Source organism: Cuculus canorus, chromosome 10 (assembly GCF_017976375.1).
Source record: "Cuculus canorus isolate bCucCan1 chromosome 10, bCucCan1.pri, whole genome shotgun sequence".
In the NCBI taxonomy this organism is placed as follows: Eukaryota; Metazoa; Chordata; class Aves; order Cuculiformes; family Cuculidae; genus Cuculus; species Cuculus canorus.
In genome coordinates this window covers 8,493,338-8,517,327 of record NC_071410.1, presented here as the reverse complement: position 1 = coordinate 8,517,327, position 23,990 = coordinate 8,493,338, and the positions used below count along the sequence as shown (strand labels likewise).

General features: G+C 47.8%; 1 protein-coding gene across 5 annotated transcripts in view; it reads right to left on the bottom strand.

The window, feature by feature from the left end:
- MBNL3 (muscleblind like splicing regulator 3) overlaps positions 1-23,178 on the bottom strand; it is a 93,032-nt gene extending 69,854 nt beyond the window's left edge. The window contains exon 1 of one of the 5 annotated variants that reach the window (XM_054075205.1): positions 23,075-23,178. The gene's annotated coding sequence lies outside the window, so the exon portion shown is untranslated. Of the gene's footprint in view, positions 1-21,351; positions 21,434-22,840; positions 22,947-23,074 lie in introns of those variants that run through there. The other 4 variants (XM_054075211.1, XM_054075206.1, XM_054075212.1 and 1 more) reach the window with 4 other exon arrangements.
- Between the last annotated feature and the right edge of the window lie 812 nt (positions 23,179-23,990).

Here is a 23,990-nt window from a genome sequence, read left to right as displayed (position 1 = left end):
AACCTTAACTTATTCCTCAACTCGGACCTCAAACAGCATCCTCAGGTTGCAAATCAAATACGCGATGACAGAAGGAGACAGAAAGACTGGTAACAAAAATATCCCAATATATTTAGGATAATTTCTTCCAGGATTAAAAAAAAAGAAAGACGTTAGAATATGCAGGAAATCAGGAAAAGCAAACATAGCAACAACTGACAGTGTATTTTCCACTTCCACAAGCCAGTGAAAATCCAGAGCAGCCTAGTTCCAAACCCCAAAGGCATTATCTTCACACTGGTAGTCACTGCTGATTGCGTCTTTGAGAGGAAAGATGCTCTTGTCTGCAAGTGTCAAACTGGGACCCTGGAGACAGGGAGTCAAACCCTGCTGCAGCCATAGGTGCTGTAAATCACTGAATCTCTGCTAACAAGGGCCCTTACTTTCCTTTCCTCGAGTGATCTTTGGCAGATAAGACCCAGCAATGGCAATCAGGCATTAAGAAACTACTATGGTAGAGGCTGTATAAGTACTAGATGAACGGATCTCTCTCAGAGCCTACAGTCATTATGGTATGAAATAGGATACAGGATCGGGAGCAGAAACCACACATACACACACATATATCTGCCCCATTAATCCAGCAGGCTGCAACAGGACGAAAGGCATGTCCAACAGCTCCAGTCTTGCTTATGCAGCAATAGGCACCCTCCCAGCAGGGAAGGGAGGCGCTGCTGCACTATATGCACAGGAACAGCCAAGCCAAGAGGCACCTAGAAGGTCTAAGTGTCAGTTTTGGAGCATACTTTGGCACCAAGTGGCACTCCCTCAGCTAGTGGCCAGAGGCTCTCTGCCTGGTGCTCAGGTAGGACACAGAGCTGTTAGAGATGCATGCGGAGAGAAGCCAAGACAGCTAAGCCCCGAAAAAGGCAAGGGGAAGTCAAAGTCGCCCTCAAGGCATGTCCCAAGCCATTCAGAGTTAAGCTTTTTGGCCTCTCTTGCCTTCCACACACCTCAGAATCTGTTACTCATTGCTCTTCACCTTGCTGCCAGGTGGATGAATCAGCTTTTCAGGGACTGAACATTCTCTGTTCTCCCTGAGATGCCTGAGTCATGGACACCACCTGAAGTGCTCAGATCTTCAGTTCTCTCCTTACCATCCTCCATCTGTAATGTGTTGGGTCTTCTACTTTTCTTTCTTGTGGAAGTCTTAGTGAGCCTGAATTGCTTCCAGTTTCATGCTTAACATCCACAGCATGCTTGTCTTCCAGAAAGGGTCTGACTCAGCATGAAACTATCAAATCCAGGAGCCTGAGAAGGTGGGCTCTAGCTAGCCAGTGCAGAAGTAAAGATGCACAATGCCATCCATGTGCCTGTCATTCCTGCCACCACCCCACGGCCCCTAGCCACTCATGGCCAGCCACACGCAAACACACAAGGGCCCATCCCTGCTTGGTTGGTTTGTATGAGCTGACTTACAAAGCAGCAGGCAAAAAAACAAATAGGTATATATTCCCCCAAATCTTGAGTACGCACTCTGAACCATCATCAACACACTTATTCCTCCTCCAAGGAAAGAAGCTTGGGTGATGGCAGAGGGAAGAAGAGATACATGGCAAGTGGAGTCTTTGTTTTAATTGGCTGCTGTTAAGAACATTATAAGGATGTTTGAAGGAGAATCATTACAGGGAGAGTGCAGAGCAGGTAATCAAAGGTGTCTGACAAACTGAATTTATGATGTAGTTTGGCAATCCATCACCTGGCTATTATCCCTACATATACGTACATACATAAGGCTCAAAATATATTTAGCTTGGGGGACCTGGAAAAAAAGCAACTGTTCTTGCAACCCCAGCTAACAGCACTTTGCTCCCTGTACCATTACAGAAGCAATTAATTTCAAATCAGGGAGGGAAATCAGTTCAGATATAAAGGGTAAATTGCTTTAAATTTTTCAAAGTGTGAAGACAACTTTGTTTACCAAATGCATACGAGGGAACATATGCATCCGGCACAAATTCAGCTGTAGAAATTTGGCTCCCCACAATTCCCTGTGATATAGATGCATTTTTTCCAGAGGAAGTCCAATGCTCTTGTTTGTTTTCACCACTAAAAGAGGAGTTCAATGAAATTCTCTAATGGGAAAGTCTAATGAGGTCAGAATAACAGAATAGAGTAACTAGGAAGGAATGTCCTTGCATTTTATTTTTAGAATAAGGATAAAGGTGGGGCCTTGCAAGAGGCAGGAGGTGGGCCTGTTTTGGCACACAAGGCTAGGCTGGAATGCTTAGTCCTGTGAGCTTGACAGGATTTTGAGCTTTTTTGCAACACCAAATCCCTTGCTGAAATCAGCAGAGTGGAAGGGTCAGCTGGGAGAAGAGCAGAGCAATGCCTGGGGGCACGTGGACAGCCGGGGCAGCCCCAGGACCGATTACAGCTGGGCAGCTCTTGGCCACACTCCCTTCCTCAACCTGTTTCCCTTCCCCTGCTGGGAAGTTGAGTGCCTGCAGCAGCTATGCTGAACCGAGATCTTTCCACTTCTGCACATTAAAGAGAATCCAAGTTACAACAGGGTCAGTGTTGTGGAGGGAATCAAGAAGAACAGCCCAACGCAGCAGCAGATTGCAAAGGGAGCAGCCAGTGACAACAGGGAACAGGATTTACTCGGTTGTTAAGGCTGGATGTCAAAACTAGCCGAGACAGCCTCAGGCAGAGAAGAGATGGGCCAGAGTAAGGCTGTGAAAATGAAAAGGAAGGAACAAAGCTAAATAAAAAAACCCAGGCAGAGCGGAAAGTGGATTGACTGGGATAAACAGGTAAGGAGGAAAAAGGGTGCATTCAAGAGCAAGCAGGCCGTGGTCTGTTTCCTGGCACCAGCTAATCTGATTGGCACAGAGATACAAGAAACAGGGGCTTAAACAGCTCATGGGAGCAGATCTTCAGCTGGGGAGAGCCATCATCACTCAGCAATTAACTCCTTCACAAGCTCTGCTCCTAAACAGAGGCACAGAGCTGACCCTGCCGAATGCGGCTAGCGCAGAACAAAGGAGAACAAGATGAAGTGTCTTTAAGGGTTAAGAGGCAGCAGAGAACAAGCTGTTCCATGCATTGAGGTCGGGAAAAACAGGACTGGGACTTGACACACGCACCGCGTACACGTTGCTCTGCCAGGATCCCCAGAGCTCAAGTGGAGGAGCAGCCAACTCTGCCCACAAGGAATGAGACTGCAAGGAGCTTCACCTTAAAGACTGCAAGGACAGAGTTAAGCCAGGGGAGTAGCTGGTGGGGCTATGGTTTAGGGAGCATCAAGACATCCAAAAAGGCCAGAGGCCAGCATCTCTTCTCTGCTCCTTGATATTCTCTCTAGAAAAGGAGTGAGGGAAATCCAAGTAGGGGAGAGGCATGCAGAACAAAGTGCAATGCACCCTTTCACCCTTTCTGTGCTGCCCAGAGCCGCAGGTCTCCTACTTGTGCTGAAGATATAGGTGGAAACAAGACAGTAGACTGGAACCAGAACCACAGAAATGGTTCAGGGAGGGCAAGAAAATCCTCCTTGACAGGCAGTCATGGGAGGCTAGACATGCCTGCCAGCACGCAAGCTCTAAAATATGAAGTTTTGGAGTGGTATGTTAAGTCCTTCTGCTCATGCCCGCAGGCAGGTGCAGGCAGAGAGCAAGCCCCTCCAAGCAGTGGGAGAATGGATGAATAGCCCTTCTTCCACCTAAAGCCCAGCTGGAGACAAACAGCCAGCAGTACTAACAAATACCAAAGAGTAATAGCAAGGCAGACATGAATGACCTCCTGCCCTGATGCACTCCAATCTCCCACTATTTCTAACTCTTGAGAACTCCCTGACCCTGTCGTCATTTCTCTGCTCACTATTTCCCAACCAACTCCTCACTTACTACTTTCTCAGTCTTCCCAGCATTTGTACAAGCTTCACGTGCCCACAACACCCTTTGGCAAGAACCTCCACAACTCCACCATGCCTCAAGTGAAGGAGGAAAATCTCCTTTGGAGTCCCTGGCCACAACCACGACCTTATCTCCCTGCTTTCCCTCAGCTGGTTTTACAACATGCTGCAGACTGAGCATCAGACTCTTCCCAGAAACACATACTTTAAGGGACTTCTACAGTCAGCAATGAAGTTAAAATCTATGTACAGCAGTTTACAAAGCTTAGTTTCCTCTTAGACTAGGGGACACAGTATAATCACAAGATGAAATGCCACAATTTCCAATTCTTTCTGAGAGCTCAACACACCAAGTCTCATTTGCAACCCCAGACTCGGGAGAAAGTTTGCAATTAAAAAAATTAACAGTGGCCTTGAATACAACTAACCTGCATCCAGGCTTTGTTAATAAAGAAGCTTTTCTGTGAGCTACAATACTAAGGCACTTTTCCAGAGATCAGGTTACCTCTGCCCAGCCACACCACGGTGGAAATTTTAGAGACCTTTATATAGACACTCCAAGAAAGTACTCCTCTGCAGAAACCTCCCTACCTGCTCTTCACCCTCTGTTCTGCAAGAAGCAAGGTAAACTCTAGCCTGGCTCAATCCATGGGTAAGGCAGAGCTTGCAATTAAGCAATAATGATCATAATAGCAAGGCATTTTCAAGGGACTGACTACCAGCTGGGTGGGGTTACATTACAATCCATTAACCTAATCAGCATTTAAACCTCAGGAACACAGCAGAGGCTGCAACTGGGATTATAAAACAAAATGAGAACGTAGTCTTAAAACATGCGTCTCTCAAGGCTCTGGAGAGCCTTACAGCTAGGTCTTCACAGATAATCACATCACAGGTACAGGACAAGGTTAGCAAATAAGTGCCCAGAGCTAATGAGCCAGGTTATCTTATCTAGCAAAGAAGTGGTTTTTACCCTCCATCTCATGGTATTGTTACCTTGACAGGTGCAGTGCCCACAATAAATACTGTATCCGTCCCATATTCTGAATTATTCCTTTACGGATCAGAGCATTTGGGGAATGGATGCTCCCTACAGCCTCCTGCACTGCTTGCAGCATCAGAAAATTAAGCTGACTAGAAAAGCAAAGCCTGATGCTGCCCCTACAGTAGAACTTGTTTGGTATCATTACTCATGGGCCAGTTAAACTAGAGAGCTGCTACTCTGCTTATTTCTTGACAGATTATAGGGCAAAGGAAAAACATGAACTTCAAAGAAAAGTCCTGGAAACGCCACCTGCCCTAGGAGGCCTCATATATCCCACTGGCAGTAGAGCTGAGGCCTAAATTTATCCCTCTCCTTGACTGCTACTCCACCTCTTAACAAAACATCAATGTCATGCCTTTGGTCTTACTGATTAGCTGGGATATCACTGAAACAGGGTGGCAGCTGGTAATCACTATTCTTAACTCTTTGTACAGCGGTACTTGTTGCTGGAGTGGGTTTTAATACTGTGTCCTCACACCTCCAGAAGGCTGACTTGCTAACAAGAGGACCTCTGCTGGGCCAAGGTCTTAGAAGCACAATCAGGCTACAAGGAGCTATCAAGTCCAAATGGTGTCATCTCCATCCAGGCAGATGTTAAGTGCTACAACATGGATTTTTCCAGCTTTCCTATCATTCTTCTCATTTTGCAGTTTTAATTGCTAGTTCAGTACATCCCAAGCTCCACACCATCTCTGCCCAACCAGGGCCTCTGCCTGCAGACAAGAGGGCTCTTTCTGTCTGGACCTTAGTTCTTTCAGCATCATGTAAATATCACTCCTTTAATACCTGATTTAATATTTCAACCCCTGTGATAACACACAGTGGAGATTTTATTTGAAATCTGATTATTGTTTGAAAGTCTGAGCACTTCATCCCAGCCCTGAAATTGATCTATTGACTGCTTTTAAATCTCCCATTTTAATTTAACATTTAACACTTTATACCCACATTAATTACATTTCTCATTATCAATATCGAACACCGTCTCTGTCCCTCTCCCAACAGAGACACCTTGGAGACCTTGCTCTGCCAAAACTCTCAAGACAGCTTTGCTCTTGAACACAGGGGTTTACAGGTGAGATCTCTCCAGTGGCAGAGGAAGAAAAACCCATAAAAAACAGTGGCACTGAGTAAGTAGCAAGGTTTAGTAAACACCACCACCACAGAGATGTGCAGACACAGACCTGGGCCCAGTGGCAGCACAGTGATTGGCCTGGCTCCAGGACATGGGGAGCGGAGGCTCACCATCCATCTGTCCCACCTCCATCTCGGCTGGAGGGTGACCAGGCTCTGATGCGGGGAGCCACCATGTATAGGCTCCATCATAACTCCTGCCCACGCTGAGCAGCAGGTGAGCTGGGCTTGGCCGTTCCAAGAACTGCACACAAGCACTGGGGCAACAGGAAATGCTGACAGGTCTATCAGGGAAAACAAAGGTTTACTGGCTCAGTATCTCATGGCATTAAACCAGCCTGCAGGTGTAGGCTCCTCTGCTTGCCTCACCACAGCAAAGCAAAGCACTTCTCTGATCCCCGAGTTTAGCAGATCTCTTATTAGCAGACACAAAGTGCATGGACTAATTAAGGAAGACGCCCATCACACTGCCTTTATATTCAGCCACTGCCAGCTCTCAAAGGCAGCTTCAATTAGGCACTGGAAGGGTCCAGCTTCACCAAGAGGACAGTACTAGATTTCCTTGTCCAGGCCATGGGAGGCAGGACTGGAAGTGTTTGAGGAGGGTTCCGGTGCTCCTTTCACCCTGTTTGCAATGCATTTGTGGGTTTGTGTTGCAACTGGATATGGAAGAAGATAGCGTTCCCAGCGCCACAGGAATCAGGAATATTTGTCCCTGAATAATTTCTCTAGTATATTAAGCACAAGTCATTCTTATGCAAAGGCTGCCCTGTACAGCTGCCAAGGTCAGTAAGACCTTGCTTTATTTGCTGCATAAGGGTTGGCTGCACAAGTTTTACCTTGTACATATTTTTTCTAGGCGTTCTCTTGTCTTAGATTTCCCTGCAGCTACTACCTATGCATCTTGTGTCTGTTCAGTAGGTCATGCTACCTTCTCTGGCTGTCGATAATGACTACCCAACATCCAATCCTCCACAACAGTCAAAATTCCAGCAAACCGACTCTTACAGTATGTTTAATTCAAAAGACACCAAGGATAATATTGAATAACAATTTTCAAGGAAAACATGCTCCACAGCTTTTGCTTACAACATCAATATGTTTCTATTTTCAGGGGGTCTTGACCCGCCATCCACTCACACAGCCATCACTGTTCACAGTCTAGTATCTACATACAGATGATTTTTTGTGCAAGCATTGCATTCAACCAAATGGCACTGCCTGCACACACAAGCTCTGAATTACAATACAAGCAAGTGTAAATTTCAGGAAGCAGCCAAGTATTGAACAGCCTGGATCTAAACAGATGCCAGAGTATGAAAATAAGGCCCTATCCTTTTTCAACTGCAGACACATTCTTACAGACCTCAGCCAAGGTTTATACCTAGGTTAAGGACTGTCCCGCTCTTTAGTTTACTAAATCTTGTGACATTGCAGGGACAAAAGTCAAATTTCAATATTTGCATGAGGAAGAAAAATAGTATTTTGAAACTGTATAACATCATGATACTGCAATGGACTCAACTGAATGTCAACAAACTTTAATCCAAGCAGTCTGTTTGCGAAAGAACAAAGTAAGCACCTTACTTGAGGGCAGTAGCGGTGTAGGAAAACTTCACAGCAGCAGCCCTGCCCAGGAAGCATGCTGCCCTGCCCCAGCCTCTAAACCTAAATCTATGGCAAGGAAAAATCTCCAACACCTCCTCTTGTCTTCCAGGAGCAGAGCAGAGTACCCCAGTGACAACAGTTGTTCTTTCTTGCTGGTTTATTTCAAGCTACACCTCACCACACCTGATCTACCAGAGCAGCATTCAATGGAGCTCTTGCTTATCGCTGTCTGATGTAAACAAGCTGCCAGGCAGTGAGCAGATCTGGTCCGGTGGGAACAGCAAGTCAGGACTCCAGACGAGGGCTCACACATCTTTTTTCCAGCCCAGAAACCAAGCACTTTTTACCATCTCCCTTTGCCCACGTGATGGTTGCTTGAACCCTGTTGACAAGTTGCAGTCAGTAACACTAATGTTGCATCACCTGTATTTACCCTGAGGGCTACAAGTTCCTCCAGGTAGAAATCTTCTCCCCCTTTACTTTGCAGCAGATTCTGACCTTGGTAGGGCCCCACAGCCATTGCTGTAAGACAAACTACCATTCAAGCTTAAAACACATACTGGTGCCAGAAGTCTCTCAACTGGAGACTGGCAGTATTACAATGGGGCTGTGCAGCGGGGTTAAGAAGCACTGCTGAAAAGGGATGCAAACAAGGACTTCAGGCTCTGAGTAAGCACACTCTGCCATACCTACAGCTCAAAAGGTTAGCATCACCTGTGAGCAAGAACTGTCTGGCTGAAGGCACTGCCTTTGTTAAGTGAGAAACAGCTACATGATGGAGTGGGCTAATTAACTGCATTTTACTTTTGGGGACCCAGGCTCAAATCCTAGCTCTTGTCACAGCTGAAAATGAATTTAGGGACTACAATGACAGCTCAGATAATTTCTTTTCTAGAAAATTATCAAGTAATTGGCAGTCTCCTGACAGAGAAGCCCAGAACTCTATGCAAGGGCACTAGTGCTTATGCTGTTATTTCCCCGAGTAAAAAAGTTATTAATGGATTGATGTGAGCGGTCATCACAGCTATCAGTGCTGCTTAGCTGGACTGAGCACCTGAGTGTGAATAACCTCGCCATGTAACATGCTGTGTGCTTCACAATACAGCGCTGTGCAGTTTGTAGGTTCTACAGGGACGGAAGCCATGCCTGGCAGGATTTAAAAATAAATTTTCCTATGAATTTCTATATCCTTTAAATTTAGAGGGCCTAAGTGCAGCCCTGGTGTAACTAGTTACGTCACTGGGAAACCACCAGGGCTGGTTGTGGTCCAAGGGAGCAGAGGGTAATTCCTCCACCTCCTCACAGATGGAGGCTGCCCAGCAGAGCCAGTAAGGAAGTGAGTACTTTCCCCATAAAGTAATTTCCTATTTTTATCTTGCTAAGAAAGTTTTTCACTTAGAAACTAAACTGTTGCTTCATGGAGTAGCCAAGCACCCCTTTCCTTTCGGATTTTTACCACTGAAGTTTTCATCTAATCAAATAAGCCATTTTTCCACCGAAAGGAATCATGGTGGAAAAATCAGAAGAGCAGACCAGCCCCTGAAGGTCTCCAAGCAAGAAATACTGATGAATTGCATTCCTGACTCCAGCAATGACATATTCCTTCACACTACTGTTGGCAGTATCACCTCATCCCTCTGTGCCCCAGGTCACTCATCCCAAATGACAGGGACCCTCAGTGTCAAAGCACTCCTGAAAGCAACACACACTCAATGTGCAAGTTAATCAGCAGCTAGCAATCATGAACTGCAGTTCTGGACACACTATGCTGCTAAAGCACAGGGCTTTATTTTTTGTTATTGCTTCTGAAATGCCATAATACTCCTCCCTTCTCCTCTCTCAGCAAAGAGACAGTCTCCAGCACAAATGAAGGTGGGGGCAAGAAGATGCAACAGAGGTCAGAAAGAGCACAGAAATGTTTTCTGAAGCAGCCTCTGGCACATGACGCCCAGCAACACAGCGCCTTTCATCTGCACCAAACCAGAGACCCGGACACTTAACCTTGTAACATATTAAAGGGAGAGGTGGGTGTTGTCCGTATGGCAGGGTTTTACAACAAGCCAGTGGCTTGTGTGGAAGGCTCCCCTTGAACAGTACAAGAGGAAAACTTAAGAATACTACCCAAAAAGTCTTCAATCCAAAGGCAGGGAAGAGATCAGTCAGAAGACACCCATGAACTGGAGAAGAAGGGAACAGCAGCCACAGTGCTCTGGGGGCTGATGAATAACCCTGGGAACAGCTTCTCCCTGTTCCCAGGCAAGGCAAGTTTCCCAAGGCCTAACTCAATTCTGCAAATAAGGGCCACACATCTCCTTTGCTGTTATCTTTAAATCCTCTTTACCCCACAGAGCTATTCTCCAACCTCCTTCCCTTTTAATCAGGCCTGACCTACAGATGTCAGCCTCATTTCAGCTAAGTCAACACAACTGCCACATCTAGGATGCTGTTACAGGAAAAAACCTTACACTCTTGGCTGAAATCCAGAGTCTACTTCTTGGTCTAGACCTGACCTCGTTCCTCTTCTGCAAGCTTAATCCTTTACCTTAAGGGCACAACGAACACATTGGGGCTCTACGTGGGCCTCTCTACACTCAGCCTCCCTTCAGCCTGCAGTGCCAGGAGGCTCTTTTGATCACGCTGCACAAACACTAACCATTATTGATGGGAAGCTCCCTCGGAGCTGCCTGCATGTTCTTCAAAAACACACAGACGTTCAAAAGCCAAAAAGCAAATGAGAAACACATGCTTTATGTTCTGCAAGGTAATCCCCTACCCTAGGGCTCAACCAACAAGGCATGAACGTTCAACCAACAGTGCCCAAAGCTTCTTCAAATGCAGCCCTGGCCTAATACTGAAACCATAGCCACATTATATATCCAGCTTTGTCTAAAGGTTAGAAAAGAATTAAATAGTTTGTAAAGATCCTATAGTTCAACCTCCCTGCCACAGGCAGAGTTACCTTGCACTAGATCAGCTTTCCCAAAGCCCTCTCCAACCTGGCCTAGACCACTTTTTCATCCTTCAACAGAAACACAAGACATCAAAACAGGGCGCTAACTGAAGACAAAGGACTTCAGCCAGCTACCGTGTCACCTTCCAAGAGAACCCTACCCAGGAACAGCCCAACTGCTTGCTGCAACAGTAAGGTCAAAGAGCTACCTTATAGTTCTTCCATGATGTCACACTTGTCTCATGCCTGGCTGTCCCCAACCTGTGTTGCCAACATGCAGGAATCACAAGCTGGAGACGGATGGACAACAGCTTGTCCTGTCTTGGCAAAACACATCGTATCAAGGCTGACTCGGATCTGGCTCATGCACTCCACTTCGTGACCCGAAAACCTCGACCTTGGTCACATATCAATAGCAGCAGTGGAAATATCACAACCCACAAATTAGATATTGGCAACTAATCTCTTATCAGCTTATTCTGAGAAGGCCTCTAGCTGTGGATTCAATCTTTGGGCAGCAACACAAGTGTTTCCTTGCTCTCGAAGACATTTGCACCAAGTTTTCTTTAAGTGTTTGTGGAGGATGTTCAAACCCCCAATTATCTGCATCTGACACAATGCTGAACCAATACTCTCCAGGCTCACAGGAGCTGCAAAAACAAAACTCCACTGAGGCCAGGAGGAGCCTACAGATCAAATTCTCTAAGCTTTGAATCAGTCCTTGAATGTGTGCTGCAAGAAATCCTCCATACAGACGCACCATTCATATCACGAGAGGACAAGGGGAAGGAGAAGAAAAAAGATTAAAACAAGATAAAAGCCAGATCCTCAGGTAACAGAAAAATCAGAGATGCTCCCTCAGTTTACATTACCACAGATTTGGGCTAAAGGTGCTTTTAAAGTCCCTTCATGAAATATTTTAATCTGCCTTTATATTTGCTATGAGCAAGGTAGGCAGTGCTTTTCAGAGAAATTATTTGTTCAGTTTTATAGACTAATGTGAATTTTCAGGCTACGTCAAAAGAAAAACTGAAGCATTTCTCTGAAAAGGCAAGGAGCACTAGGCTTCTTCCCACCATTGTTTTTCCTTTTCTTTTTTTCTGTTACTCCTCAGTTGAAACATCTCTACCTCTCATCTAATAAATAAACAAACTGTGTATCTTCCCACAAAAAAAACCCTGCTCTTCCCTTCACCTCTATGCCCCAAATGCGCTGACAATATTTTCATTTTTTTTGCTGAAGCCACCCGAAGTGGAATAAGTTCCTTTTCTTTTTTTAGAAATTGATTTTTCAGTTCAGCCATCTACTTGAAAAAACAACTAGCCTTACATTGCTGGCTGCAGTCTTGCAACCTGGAACAAACTCAACACAAAGCTGAAAGCATGGGATTGCTACTGCCTTGGTGTTCGTGGGGCACTCTACAAAAAACAGGTCAAAAGCAAATTAGGGGGTCAGTGAAAGTAGGCACACTGTTGCACGAGCTGCCTCAATGTTACTTCCCGGATTAAACAACAGAAAGTAGCAGCACAAAGCTTAAATTAAATACAACTAAGGCTCTAATCCAAGTCCATCAATTAGGGACAGGTTCCAGAAGGCATAGACTCACTGCGATGCACTTCTGGCATCCAGAGGACGTGTCGTGGGGACGGGGAGCTCCTGTAGCACACAACTATCTGCACTGAGGCGTCTACTACATGTCTGACGCAGGGACGCAATGTCACATGCAGCCAGTCTGGTTTAAGGTGAGGTTTAAGGCCCTTACAACTACATTTCATCACAAGTAAGCTCTAATTCTGGAATGCAGAGGGCAGATGTACTTTTTCTTGCGTGGAGATGCCCTCTACTCAACCCAGTAAGACCTTCACTTACGCGAGGCTGTGATTAGGGGGATTCAGGTCATGAGCAAGCAGATCTCACGCTTTAATTCTCTCTCTCTCATTTCAGTTGCCTGAATCTCCAGGATGAGCAACATTGCATTCTTGCTGAAACGTTAGCAAATGTGCGTGGACCAGCTCTTTCCCTTAGAACAGGGAGATGCACGAAGTTGATCATGATAACCTCCCACCCGAAGGTGCTGGATATTGATATTGTGCCCTGCCACTCCCTCCCTACATTAAAGGCTCGAACAACAGTCCTAAGGCCTGTTTCACTTCCTTGTCTCCACAATCCAGCTAACATTACTGCATCAAGTACATCAACAGGACTGCACTTTATCTTCCCTCCAGCACATGCCCCAGAAAGATGTGCATCCAAAAATACCGCAGCCTGCACCCTCTCTGACTCTCCTAGCTAGCAGGCCTGCTCCCAAGATCACTCTGCTGAGAATCACTTTGGCAACATACAGGTTTAAGACTGTCCTAAAAACACCCACGTGCCCGAAATAAGACTGCAGCTCTAGTTCCATCCTCCTGTATGCAGCATGCAGGATCAGACGCTTCCTAAGTGATCTGGGATTGCAGTAGCATGCTTCTAGTGCTGCTATTTATCTGTGGCAGCTTTCACTACCTGCAGATGCTGTGCAAAAGTACGGAAGAAAAATTTGTGCTCTTGGGAGCTCAGTCTTACAGGCAGAGGTCATGAGAAACACTCTGTTCTTATCAATGCAGTTATAGAGAGAGGGGAAAAAAAATTGAAGTCTGTATGCTTCTCAGAAGCAGATTATGGCTAATAATACAAAGATTACTGACATTAAATGAATTTAAATTCATTCTTCTATCATTCAGAATATTAAGTTTTTTACCTTCCTCCCACTATCACTCCCATATGTAGTCAGCTTGACTTTCTGCCTATCACAAAGATGTCACATTTGGACTATAATCACCATAATGGACTTCTCTCCTTTGGCAGTTTTGTGGTACTAGCATTTGTAGTGTTAATTTAACAACCATCCTAACATCCTTTTTTTTTTTTTTTTTTAAAGTAATTGCCGCATAACTCTGCAAACAAGTTCTGCACTAATGGCTTTTTTTTGCCTATCAACAGGCAAAGTGAAGGTCTCACCAGCTCAGCAGCGTTACTCCGGCAGAAGGGGCAAATGCTGTGCAGCTCAGGGTTCTGTTAGGGAGAGGCAGCCACTCTCCAGCCTGGTCACATCACAGCATCACTACACATCACAGGCATAGGGGCCCGGAGAAAAGCATCTGTTGCTGGTGACCAAAATTTGATTTTTAAATTTGCTTTGCTCCTCATGAACGTTCAGACTCACTGAAGACAGTGCTCTGCACTACCCCTCTAGAAATCAAACGTTTTTCAAGTCAGCACAAGCAAACTGAAGATGGAGCAAAATAACAGAAGCAAAGTTAGCCACAGCGGCGCACAGAGCGGTCAGGCGAGGAGTGAGAATAACCTGAGTGCACTTTTGAGCAAGGTGGAGGAGGCTGATGGCATCCAGAGGAAGCAGGGGAGGTGTCACCTCACTGCAAATACGCAGGAGGGAAGGGGCTCGCTGCTCCTCTTGCAGGACAGCAGCCCACTCCAGTCAGCCTCATCTACACAACCTGTAGTGCAGCTTCCTCAAGCACTGCATAAAAGGTGCTGCCGCATTAGCCAGACCATGCCTGGGTGCTTCAGGCACAGACAACACTAGCTCGCTACCAAGGCTATGCTCAATGACAGGCACCACAGCTGTCACACTGAGAGTGTTTCACTGAGTAACTGGTCAAGCTGAATTTATGGGTGGTGGACTTGGTGTGAAGAACGAGCTAAGGACCTAGGATGGAGGCTTTCAGTGTGGATTCAGGAGTCGGGTGCAAAGGCAAGGCAAAGATGCCAGTGCCAAAGCCTGGGCGGTCTATCTGAGAGCACGGAGGCACTTCACAAGACAGCTCTGCAGTCTGGCTTCCTCAGTCACATACAACACTAGTATGTGGAGGCTTCTGAGGAAGAACAAGCCACCTGTAACCCCACTGATGCCACCACGCTACTGTTTCATTTTCTATCTCAAAAACAACTTTACTGAAATGTATCTGAAGATGCAACACAACCTCCCTGGGCCAGCACTGCTCATTATAATTTAATTTAAAACATTCAGACTGTAATTGAAAGGATCCCATGGATAGCTGGTAAGGCTATAAAAAGATCTGTCCATCCTGACTCACTGGCTGTAGACAGGGTAGGAGATCCTACAACCAAGCGGCTTGATTAAAAAGAGTGAATAGCACTGGTGAAGAGTTTTGACCAGATTTTGGGGAGAGAAACCCAATGCCCTTTTGCTACCCAGCCCACGCAGGGAAAAGCCCAATCCTCTCTTCTCTATCAGTTTCTTATCTGGTGGCCTGTGGTAACACTTTACATGCTGTGGACTAACCCTGTGTTCTGTAGAACAACTCCCAGCAGCCAGCCATGGCACAGAGCAGGTGACGCTCTTTTGCAGGAACCAGTTTTCCTTTACAGGGCAGGCTTCCCTTTCAGTGAGCCAAGCACATTAGGCAGTTTGCCATTCCAGCCTTCAGGACCACTTTGACAACTGGTCTATCAACTCACACGCATCCCTCCTGCCATCACAGCCTTGCGCAGTACAACCAACATCACCCTAGTCCCAGGACCTTCCACTAAAAGAACACTAAATGCTTCACAAGCACTAAAGAATTAAGACCCAGCATCCCAATTAACTCCAGCAGCCTTATCCCCTTGTGACCAAGGAGCGCAGAAACACACTGAGTTGTTCCCAGCTTCTCACGAGCCTGGTGAGGAGCCAGCCACGGCAGACCTGCCGGCTCCCTCCCCTCAGCCACAGACCTACGAGCTATTTCAAAGGCTCTTTCCAAAACAGAAAGAAAGAAAATAATAAAAAGTTTTCTTGCTTTCCCTGAAAAGCAGGTCTATGCAACAAAAAGGTTCTAATAAAGGTTTCACCATCTGAATTAAAAGTCAAAGGCAGCAATAAAAAGTCTGAAACATAAGAAGTACATTGTGCGTGGTGTGAAATATATTGCTGCCTTGCAGAATGAAGTCAAACATCTTAATATGGAAAAACACCGTTACGTTTGACCCAAACAGATCGTGAATAGGAAGTAAAACCAAATTACCCAGCTGTGGCCTCCCCGTGTTGTGAGCAGCAGCAGCAGTGAAATGAGCGTTTCCTGCCCACACTCGCCCTTGTCCACAGCCGCCCAGGTCTGCATACCGTTTGCCCAGGGGCCAATGCCACCTAAATCAGTCAGAATTTGTTATTAAAGCTATTGCAGGCAAGATCAGGCCTTTGTGGAAAGAGAATCAGCAGGGGGAGAGCCAGGAATCACCACAAATGCTGCACCCATTTGCAAACCGCACAGGATCAGCCTGCCCAGTGAGGGGAGTCCCCTTCTTTCAGTGGCTCTGTCAATTTTCACCAGCCAAATTCCTGACTCAGGAAAGGCATATTTCACGAGTTAATTTTGGTTTTACTCCATCATCACCAGCAAATTCTGAGAAATTAAGTCAAGCCTCAGTTGGCTCAAAACATGATTGCATTTCTTTTAAATAATAGCTTTCTGTTACTTTGGGTTTTGTTGGGTTGGGGTTTTTTTCTTGAGCTTGTGCATATTACACCCTAATTACATTTTCAAGCTTTCATTTGCAGCTACAGGAATAACCCAGAAAGAAATACAGATGAGCTAATTTTCAAATCATCACTTCAATAAAAAAGCTGGAGTAAAAAAAAAAAATAAAAGGGGCAGACAGAGACAGACCAAGGGATCTGCAAGCAAAAAAATCACACATGCACAACTGACAGTCCAGCATCTCTTTTGTTCAAACTGTTAACTCAGTGCCAGATAGAAAGGCTTTAAGACCTTAACTGAGCAACCACTGAATATCACACATGTAACAGAACAGAAAATGCCATTTATACAAATGCTGTACACCAAATAGCAGCTCAGAACCAGATATTCTGATTAAAACTCTGCTTTCAGAAAATCTTATAAGCATAATTTTTACTAGCTCAAGTAGATTTTTTCCTACAAGATTTTAAAACATTACATGCCAGGTGTAAAATACTTCATAAAACACAGTAAGATTTTTGAATTGTGTGACTTTTTAAAAAAATAATAACTGGCAAGTTACAGACATTATTACATGATTGCCAGCATTACCTAAAGCAAAATTTCACCCAATTTCACACTTCTAGGTAACACAGACATCTGCAGGACTGAAGGGAAAAAAAGCACATGAACACACACAACCATGCATTTTGTGCATCATCACCCTAGACTTTTAGAAGGAAGGGTCTTTTGTGCTGCTGTTTTGCAAGGAAGTATCCCGAGCGCAGTCATGAGTACCCTCTCCTGCACGCAGTGACCTCCAGTCCTACCTCACAATCTTTTAAATCCGTCACCTTTGCACTCCTAAATGCTGCTTTTGTGGAGGGGTTGCACTGTGAGGAAGGAAACTCTCCCTGCCCCGTCGTTATCCTGCTGCGTGAAACCCTCCCTCTGCCCCAGCAACGTCCCAGCAAAAACATCCAAGTTAATCACGCCAGGGAAAGAACAATAAGCGGGAGTCCGAAAAGGCAGTCAGAAGTGCCGCCAAAAAATGAGAGCTCTTTCTCAAAAAAAAGGCCCTCCCTTAGGAAGCCTGCCAGTCAAACCCGATCACGAGGCTGTTTTCCGAGAGTGAATAGAGTTCTTATTGACACAGCTTATGTCTGCAGCACGCAGCCCTCTGCAAGGCTTTCAAGAGCAGATCGGATTACACAGACACATTCTCTCTGATTTTATGCATTCAGAAGCCCTGAGACATAAAATACCCAGCTCCGAAGGCCACCGGTTTTTTCAGCTCACTAACAGCCTACATGCTTTCACAAAAAAAAAAAAAAAAAAAAAAAAAAAGGGAAAAAGAAAAAGCAAGCAGGCAAAGAGATCCTGGCACCTTTACGTGGGCTCCAGAAGAGCTCACCCTCGCTGAGCAGGGCCATATAATTTGGAGGCCAAACCACATATTTGCTCCATATGAGTAATAGGAGACGACTCATTCCCATGGTGGGTACTTAGCATCAGGACCTGAGAAGCAAAAAAAATAACCTGCTAACACCATTTAAAATGGAGTAAGATAACATCGCTCTGGGTAGACAAGCCTTCCTGGAAGATGGCATGGAAAAAGAGGAGGATACACACCTTTTCAAAGTAGAATGCACACTGCCACAGCTTAACAGGCGAGAGGTGCCCAACTGCAAAGGCGTTTTAAGTACAAATTCAGGCAAATCATCTACCCAGGAGCAGCAATTTGCGCACACCCAGAAACCTACAGAAAACAAACTAAAAGGATCCGCTTATACCGTTTCTATATTTAGGAAGCACAAGGAGGAATTCCATTTCAGGAGCAGACACATGTACAAAGTCTGGCATATCTGTGATACTGCACTAAAGATGAAGAGAGAATTACAAAATGTTTTGTTATTATAAGTGCTCTCACTTAAAAACTGTGCTTCAATAAGAGAAACAAGTCTGTGCTTAAACCACATGACAAATTAGGACCCAGGCACTGCCCCAGAGAAGGATGCCTGCACTGCCCAGAGGCCTGGAATAAGCTGGTTAAAGAGAAACCTACGAAACAGTCTGAAAACCAAACTAGAGCATTACTGGTTCTTTAGCACCTACAAGGGAACAACTTCTGCATCAACTCATCCACACTGAATTGAAACTTCTCACTGAAATATTACATATGGCAAACACAGCAAAACAAGCAAGCTTGAGCTTCAGAGCTTTTAAGGGATTTTAAGAGCAAACACACACTGCTCAATAAATCCTCCCCCCACACACACTTCCAAGCTGCAATCGCTTCCCCAACTAAGTGTTCCTATCACACTGCAAGGTATTTCTCCCATTTTTCCTGCGAAGTGCTCACAGACTGGACCTGGGTAGCCGAAATGCAGGGTTCCATGTCTGTCTGAGGTGGCAGTTCTTCTTTGGTTGTTTGCACCCAGCTTTCAGCAAGAGAGCCACAGCTCCTATGACTACATTTGGAAACAGAGATCTAAGCAAACCCCACTTTTCAGTGCGCTGCCTCCCTCTTTATGCGCAGCCTCATATTTCTAGTATGCATTTTAGTTTCCACACGTGACTTCTAGTATGTTCATGGTCAGAAAAGCCTGCTGCTAGGAAGGCTGCGTACTGTTTCCCAACATGTCTGAGTCACACAATGGTTTGCTCCACTGCCAAAGCGAAGCTCTCACCACCAGCACAAGCAGGAGTGTCCTGCTGCAGGCATCAGTCACCAAATCCTGCCTGCAGATTCATCATCATCACCTGTGCCTGCATTAGCCACAAAGAAAATCTTCATTGGCTTTCAGTCTCCTGACTAAGCTGCAGGCATCAATGACGAGGAGAGCCGTGGTTTGACTTGTGCAGGAAGAAAGACCCATTTGCAAGACACTAGCAATGCAGTTTTGCTGTCAGTTCAGCTCAGCATAAGATAGTGGTACTAATAAAAGCAGCAGTCCAGCCTCATCCTGTCCTGCCTGTGCACCCCAGGTCCTTAAGTCAACAAAACTGTTTCTGTCATGGAGAAGCAAACCGAAGAAGCAGCGATGGCTAAAATAAGCATTGCCTTCTTATTATGCAAGATTATTAATCCATAAGGGTAATTGAGAGACTGGAGGAAAGGGATTGAAGAAGCAGGATCACTTCTTCCATCACAGCACCAGCTTCCAAACTGATTTGCAAACTATACTGCAGCAGGTAAGAAAGGCAATCTCCCTTCCTTTGCAGTCATGAGATTTTAAGTCTCACTTTGAGAGTCCCTTAAACGCACAGAACAGCCTCTCAAAACATAACTTCAGGTGTCAACACAAGTGCAAAATTCTAAGCTGCATGTGTTCATCTTGATAAGATGAGGAGATCCCAGGAGGAAAATTCTAGGTCTCTGAAAAATCTAAGAATAACATTGAAGCCTCATGCCAGCCATTCCCCAACAGAGGCAGCAGAGCAGGCAGGCCACCACTGCTTGCGAAGTGGAACCTGGCAAAAAAAACACTAGAAAATCCTCTATGTGGATGCAACACCCCAACACCGCAAATAGGTAACTGTCAAGCACCCCTACTTGTCACTAGCCTTCCCATGGCATGTGGGCCAGCACTGGGAGGGAGCATGGGAGCCACAAATCCGTTCCCTCTTTCTCCATAGGAATCCCTCACTCCCCAACAGCAGTGGGAAGGATGTGGCACCCTGACCTCCTGTCCTTGGCCGCATGCTGCAGGAGGCTGAGCAGCAGAGCGCTTACAGCACTGAGGTGCTAATTTCCCCACTGACCCCTAGGTCTGCTTTGGGCCCGCGCTGGTATATCCCAAACCACCCAGAAGATAGCACCAGACCTGCAGCAGACTTACAGCTGTATACAGGCTGAACCAGCTGCAGGTGTAAAACTCGGCCCCTTCTGGGAAGGCTGACTGCGCCTGAGAGCAGACTGCACCTTCTCCTGCTGTAAGCACATCCCATAATACCTAGAAGCTTCTGCACAGTCCATTGTCTTTCAAAGAGAAACACACAGACACTGAAATAGCTCTCAAACTTTTCTGGGCCATCACCACTTTAAAATGACTTCATTTAAATATGTACCATGTCTATAAATATACACACACACACACCCCCCAAGGGAAATTAGCATCCGTGTGAAGGGCTGGCGCCCACACACAGTAACTCTGCACAGCCTCCCAGGCTGGCCTGTGCACGCCTGTAACCCCACGGCTCTGCACCAGTACAACCCTACAGCAACCCAGAGCTGCTCAAGAGCCCTCCTGCAAGGACACTGCCCCGCTGGCAGAACTGCTGGAAAGACCACCGCCTGTGGGGTCTCCACCAGACCACTTGCTAACACACAGCTTTTTGTGGGCCCCTAAGTCCTTCCTTCAGGAGTTTCTCCCTCCAGGGCCAAGATGCATGATTTGGACCTTTATTTGTAAATAAAGCTCCAAGGAGCAGGACTGCACCACATAAGGTGCTTCTCCAACCTGAAAAGCAGCCTCCATGTACTACCTTAAAAGCAAAATACCCGCAAGGAGGACCCACAGGGGGAAAAGATCTCTGCAACCCCACGGAAGCTGCTGTATGGAAACTTTAACTGCATTGCTTCCGCATAATCCCAAAAGAACTAGCTTAATTCAGGCTGCTCCAACTCAGACACTAGATAGTTTCAATGTGGTATAGACTATTACCTCGCTCTAATTACAGGATCACATTACGTGTCCAACAACTGCTGCAATTTACTCTCGCCTGATACACGCCTGCTCAAAACTGCTCACTCCCATACTTTCTGGCATCCTTTGAATAAAAGCAGGGACACTTTGAAACATTTCAGCACCTGACAAAGCCCCCCAAAGGTACAGTCATTATTTCCTCGCAGTAATGAAGGCAATGACTCTCACCAGTGCAGAACTAACAACTATTTTTAGGCAAATAGCACAGACACAACACTACTACTAACACACTTGTCTGTGCAAACACGCTGCAGGATTACTGCTAATAACCACAGCTGCACAATACCATAATTTCGTAGGTTGTTCCCCAAGCCAGGTGTTGATCTCACACAGAGCCTATCCATGCAAGAAAGGAGTTTTGAGAGAAGCAGAAGCTGCAGGATGAGGCCCTCTGAGTTCCACTACCTCAAAGGCTGGGGATGTTCCTCACAGCAGCACAAGTCTTGCCTGTGAGCTCAAAACCGCATCGGCAGCTCCTGCTGCCATGAAAGGGAAAGGTTTTCTCCCTGCAACCGTTCGCCCGCGCCTGAGCCGAATGCTAACAGGTCTCTTACTTGCGTCTCGCCTCGCCTCATGCTCTACAGGGGAATATTTTGTTCCCAAGGCGGACGAGCTGTCCGGCCATCGCTCCACGATGATTCAGCAAGGGGGTGGCTCCCCTTTAGAAGGCACACCTCCCGCGAACTGTCACACCACGAGGCTGGGTGAAAATGGGAGAAGTTGCTCTGTCTGTCATGGCTGCACTTTCTAAAATGCGTAGAACTGGCCTGGTAGGGTCGAGGGGAGAGAAGCCGGGAGGAGGAGGAGGAGGGGAGGGCAGGTTTCCATCAGCATGCACACGGAAAAAAAAAAAACCAAGGAAATATCTCGATGCTTTTAACTATGGCACAAGCAAATGAGGCGCAAAAAAAAAAAAAAAAAAAAAAGGCAGACACTTTCAGAGCCAGCATCAACTTCGCCAGGCTATGTTCTTTGTTTCTAGGCAGACTCCAGTGCGGTGGCAAGAATGAACAAATGCGCATGTCTTCATAAGAGTCCAAAAAAAAAAAAAGGAAAAAAAAAAAGAAAAAAAACACCCCCGGCTGCGCTCGGGCCCCTCTCCCTGCTGTGAGGAGGGAGCCGGGAGCCTCCAGAGAGACGGTGCTGCTTTTTCGGGAGCCAAAGTCCGCTTCCAGCCTGCTCTGAGCAAGCACCTCGCTACGCTACGAGGCGTTGGTGGGTCACGCAGCGCCCGCAGCACTTTGGGCTCCAAAAATTAGTTTTCCTGCGTTTTTTTTCAATGTTGGTTTTTAAAGAAGGCACCCCCCACCCCCAAGGCGATGCCGGCTGCCCCTCTCAGCGCCCGCAGACAAAGGGGCGAGGCGCCCGGGACAGGGGCCAGTGGGGCCCTGGCACCAGAACCGCCGTCCCCGTTGCCGTGGCGCGACAGAGCTGTCCCCAGCCCCGCTGTCCCCAGCCTCGCAACACAACAGAGCTTTCCCCATCCTCGCAGCACGACACAGCCGTTCCCAGCCCTACTGTCCCTATCCTCCCAGCGCGACAGAACCGTCCTCGCTCTCCCCATCCCCGCCGTGCGACAGAGCTGTCCCCATCCTTGCTGTCTCCAAACTCGCAGGACGACAGAGCTGTTCCCATCCTCGCTGTCCCCAACCTCTCAGCACGACAGAGCCGTCCCATCCTCGCTCTCCCCATCCCTGCTGTCCCCAAACTCGCAGCACGACAGAGCTGTCCCCAGCCCCGCACCGCGACAGAGCCGTCCCCATCGTTGCTGTCCCCAAACTCGCATCGCCACACAGTTGTCCCCATCCCTGCTGTCCTCCTCCCCGCATCAAGACAGAGCGGTCCCCCTGCCTGCTGTCTCCATCCTCGCCGTCCCCATCCCCGCTGTACCCCTCCCCGCCGTGCGACACAGCCGTCCCCATCCCCACTGTCCCCAACCTCGCAGCATGACATCCACATCCCCGCTGTCTCCCTCCCCACATGGCGGCAGAGCTGTCCCCCCTCCCCGCCGGGGGTGCCGGTGGCGGCCCGGCCCGGCCTTACCTCAGCGCGGGGGCCGCACCGTGCCAGGCGCGGCGGCACGGGGCGAGCCACGGGGCCGGGTTAGCGCGGGGGCCGCCCGCGCGCCGCCATTTTAACACCGCCCCCCCCCTCGCTCCCCCCCTCTCCGCCCGCCCGGTGGCCACGCGCGGCGTGGAAATGCCACTCAGCGGCGCCCCCCACACCGACACCGACACCACCCCCCGGTCCCCTCCGCGCCGCCGCCGCCGCGGTTACATTGACGCAGCGGCTCCTGGTCGCCGGGCCCGCCGTGGCGGAGCAAGCAGGGCAGCAGCACCCGCCGCCGTCGTGGCCCCTGCGCCGGCCGCCCGCCCGCTTCCCCCCCCTTCCCCCCCCCCCCCCCCCCCCCGCGTACTCCCCCCCCGCCGCCGGGAGCACATGGTACGGTCCGGGCCCGCGCGCGCGCCGCCGCCTGGCTGCTGCCATGGCAACCGGCCGGCCGCGCCGCCGCCCCGAGCGGGCCCGGTCCCATGCGCGGGGTCGGAGGGACACGGAAAGCCCGAGGCGCCCACGGCCTGTGCCCACGGCCACCGTCATACAGCCCTGCCATGGCCCCTGTGTCCCCAAAGCCAATCTAACACCTCCTCGCTGTGTCCCTTCTGTCTCCAGAGCCACCATCACACCTCCACCTTGTCCCCAAAGCCAGCACTGCAACCACTTGCTGGGGGGCTGCATCCCCACTCACCCCAAAAACGTGGTTACACGTCCCTGATGTGCCCTATGTCCACAAAGTCATCATCACACCCTGTCCACCCTGTCCCCAAAGCCATTGTCACACATCCCTGCTGTGTCCTGTGTCCCCAAAACCATCCTGACATCCCTTCACTGTGTCCCTTCTGTCTCCAGAGCCACCATCATGCCTCCACCCTGGCCCCAAAGTCACCACTGCAGCCACTTGCTGAGGGGCTGCATCTCCACTTACCCCAAAGCCACCGTTACATGCTTCTGACATGTGCCCTGTGTCCCCAAAGCCATCATCACACCTTGTCATCCCTGCTGTGTCCCTTCTGTCCCTAGAGCCACCATCATGTCACCACTCTGTCCCCAAATCCACTGTTACACATCCCTGCTTTGTGCCCTACGTCCCCAATAGCTACCTCTGGCCCCAAAATTATCATCACACCTTGGCCAC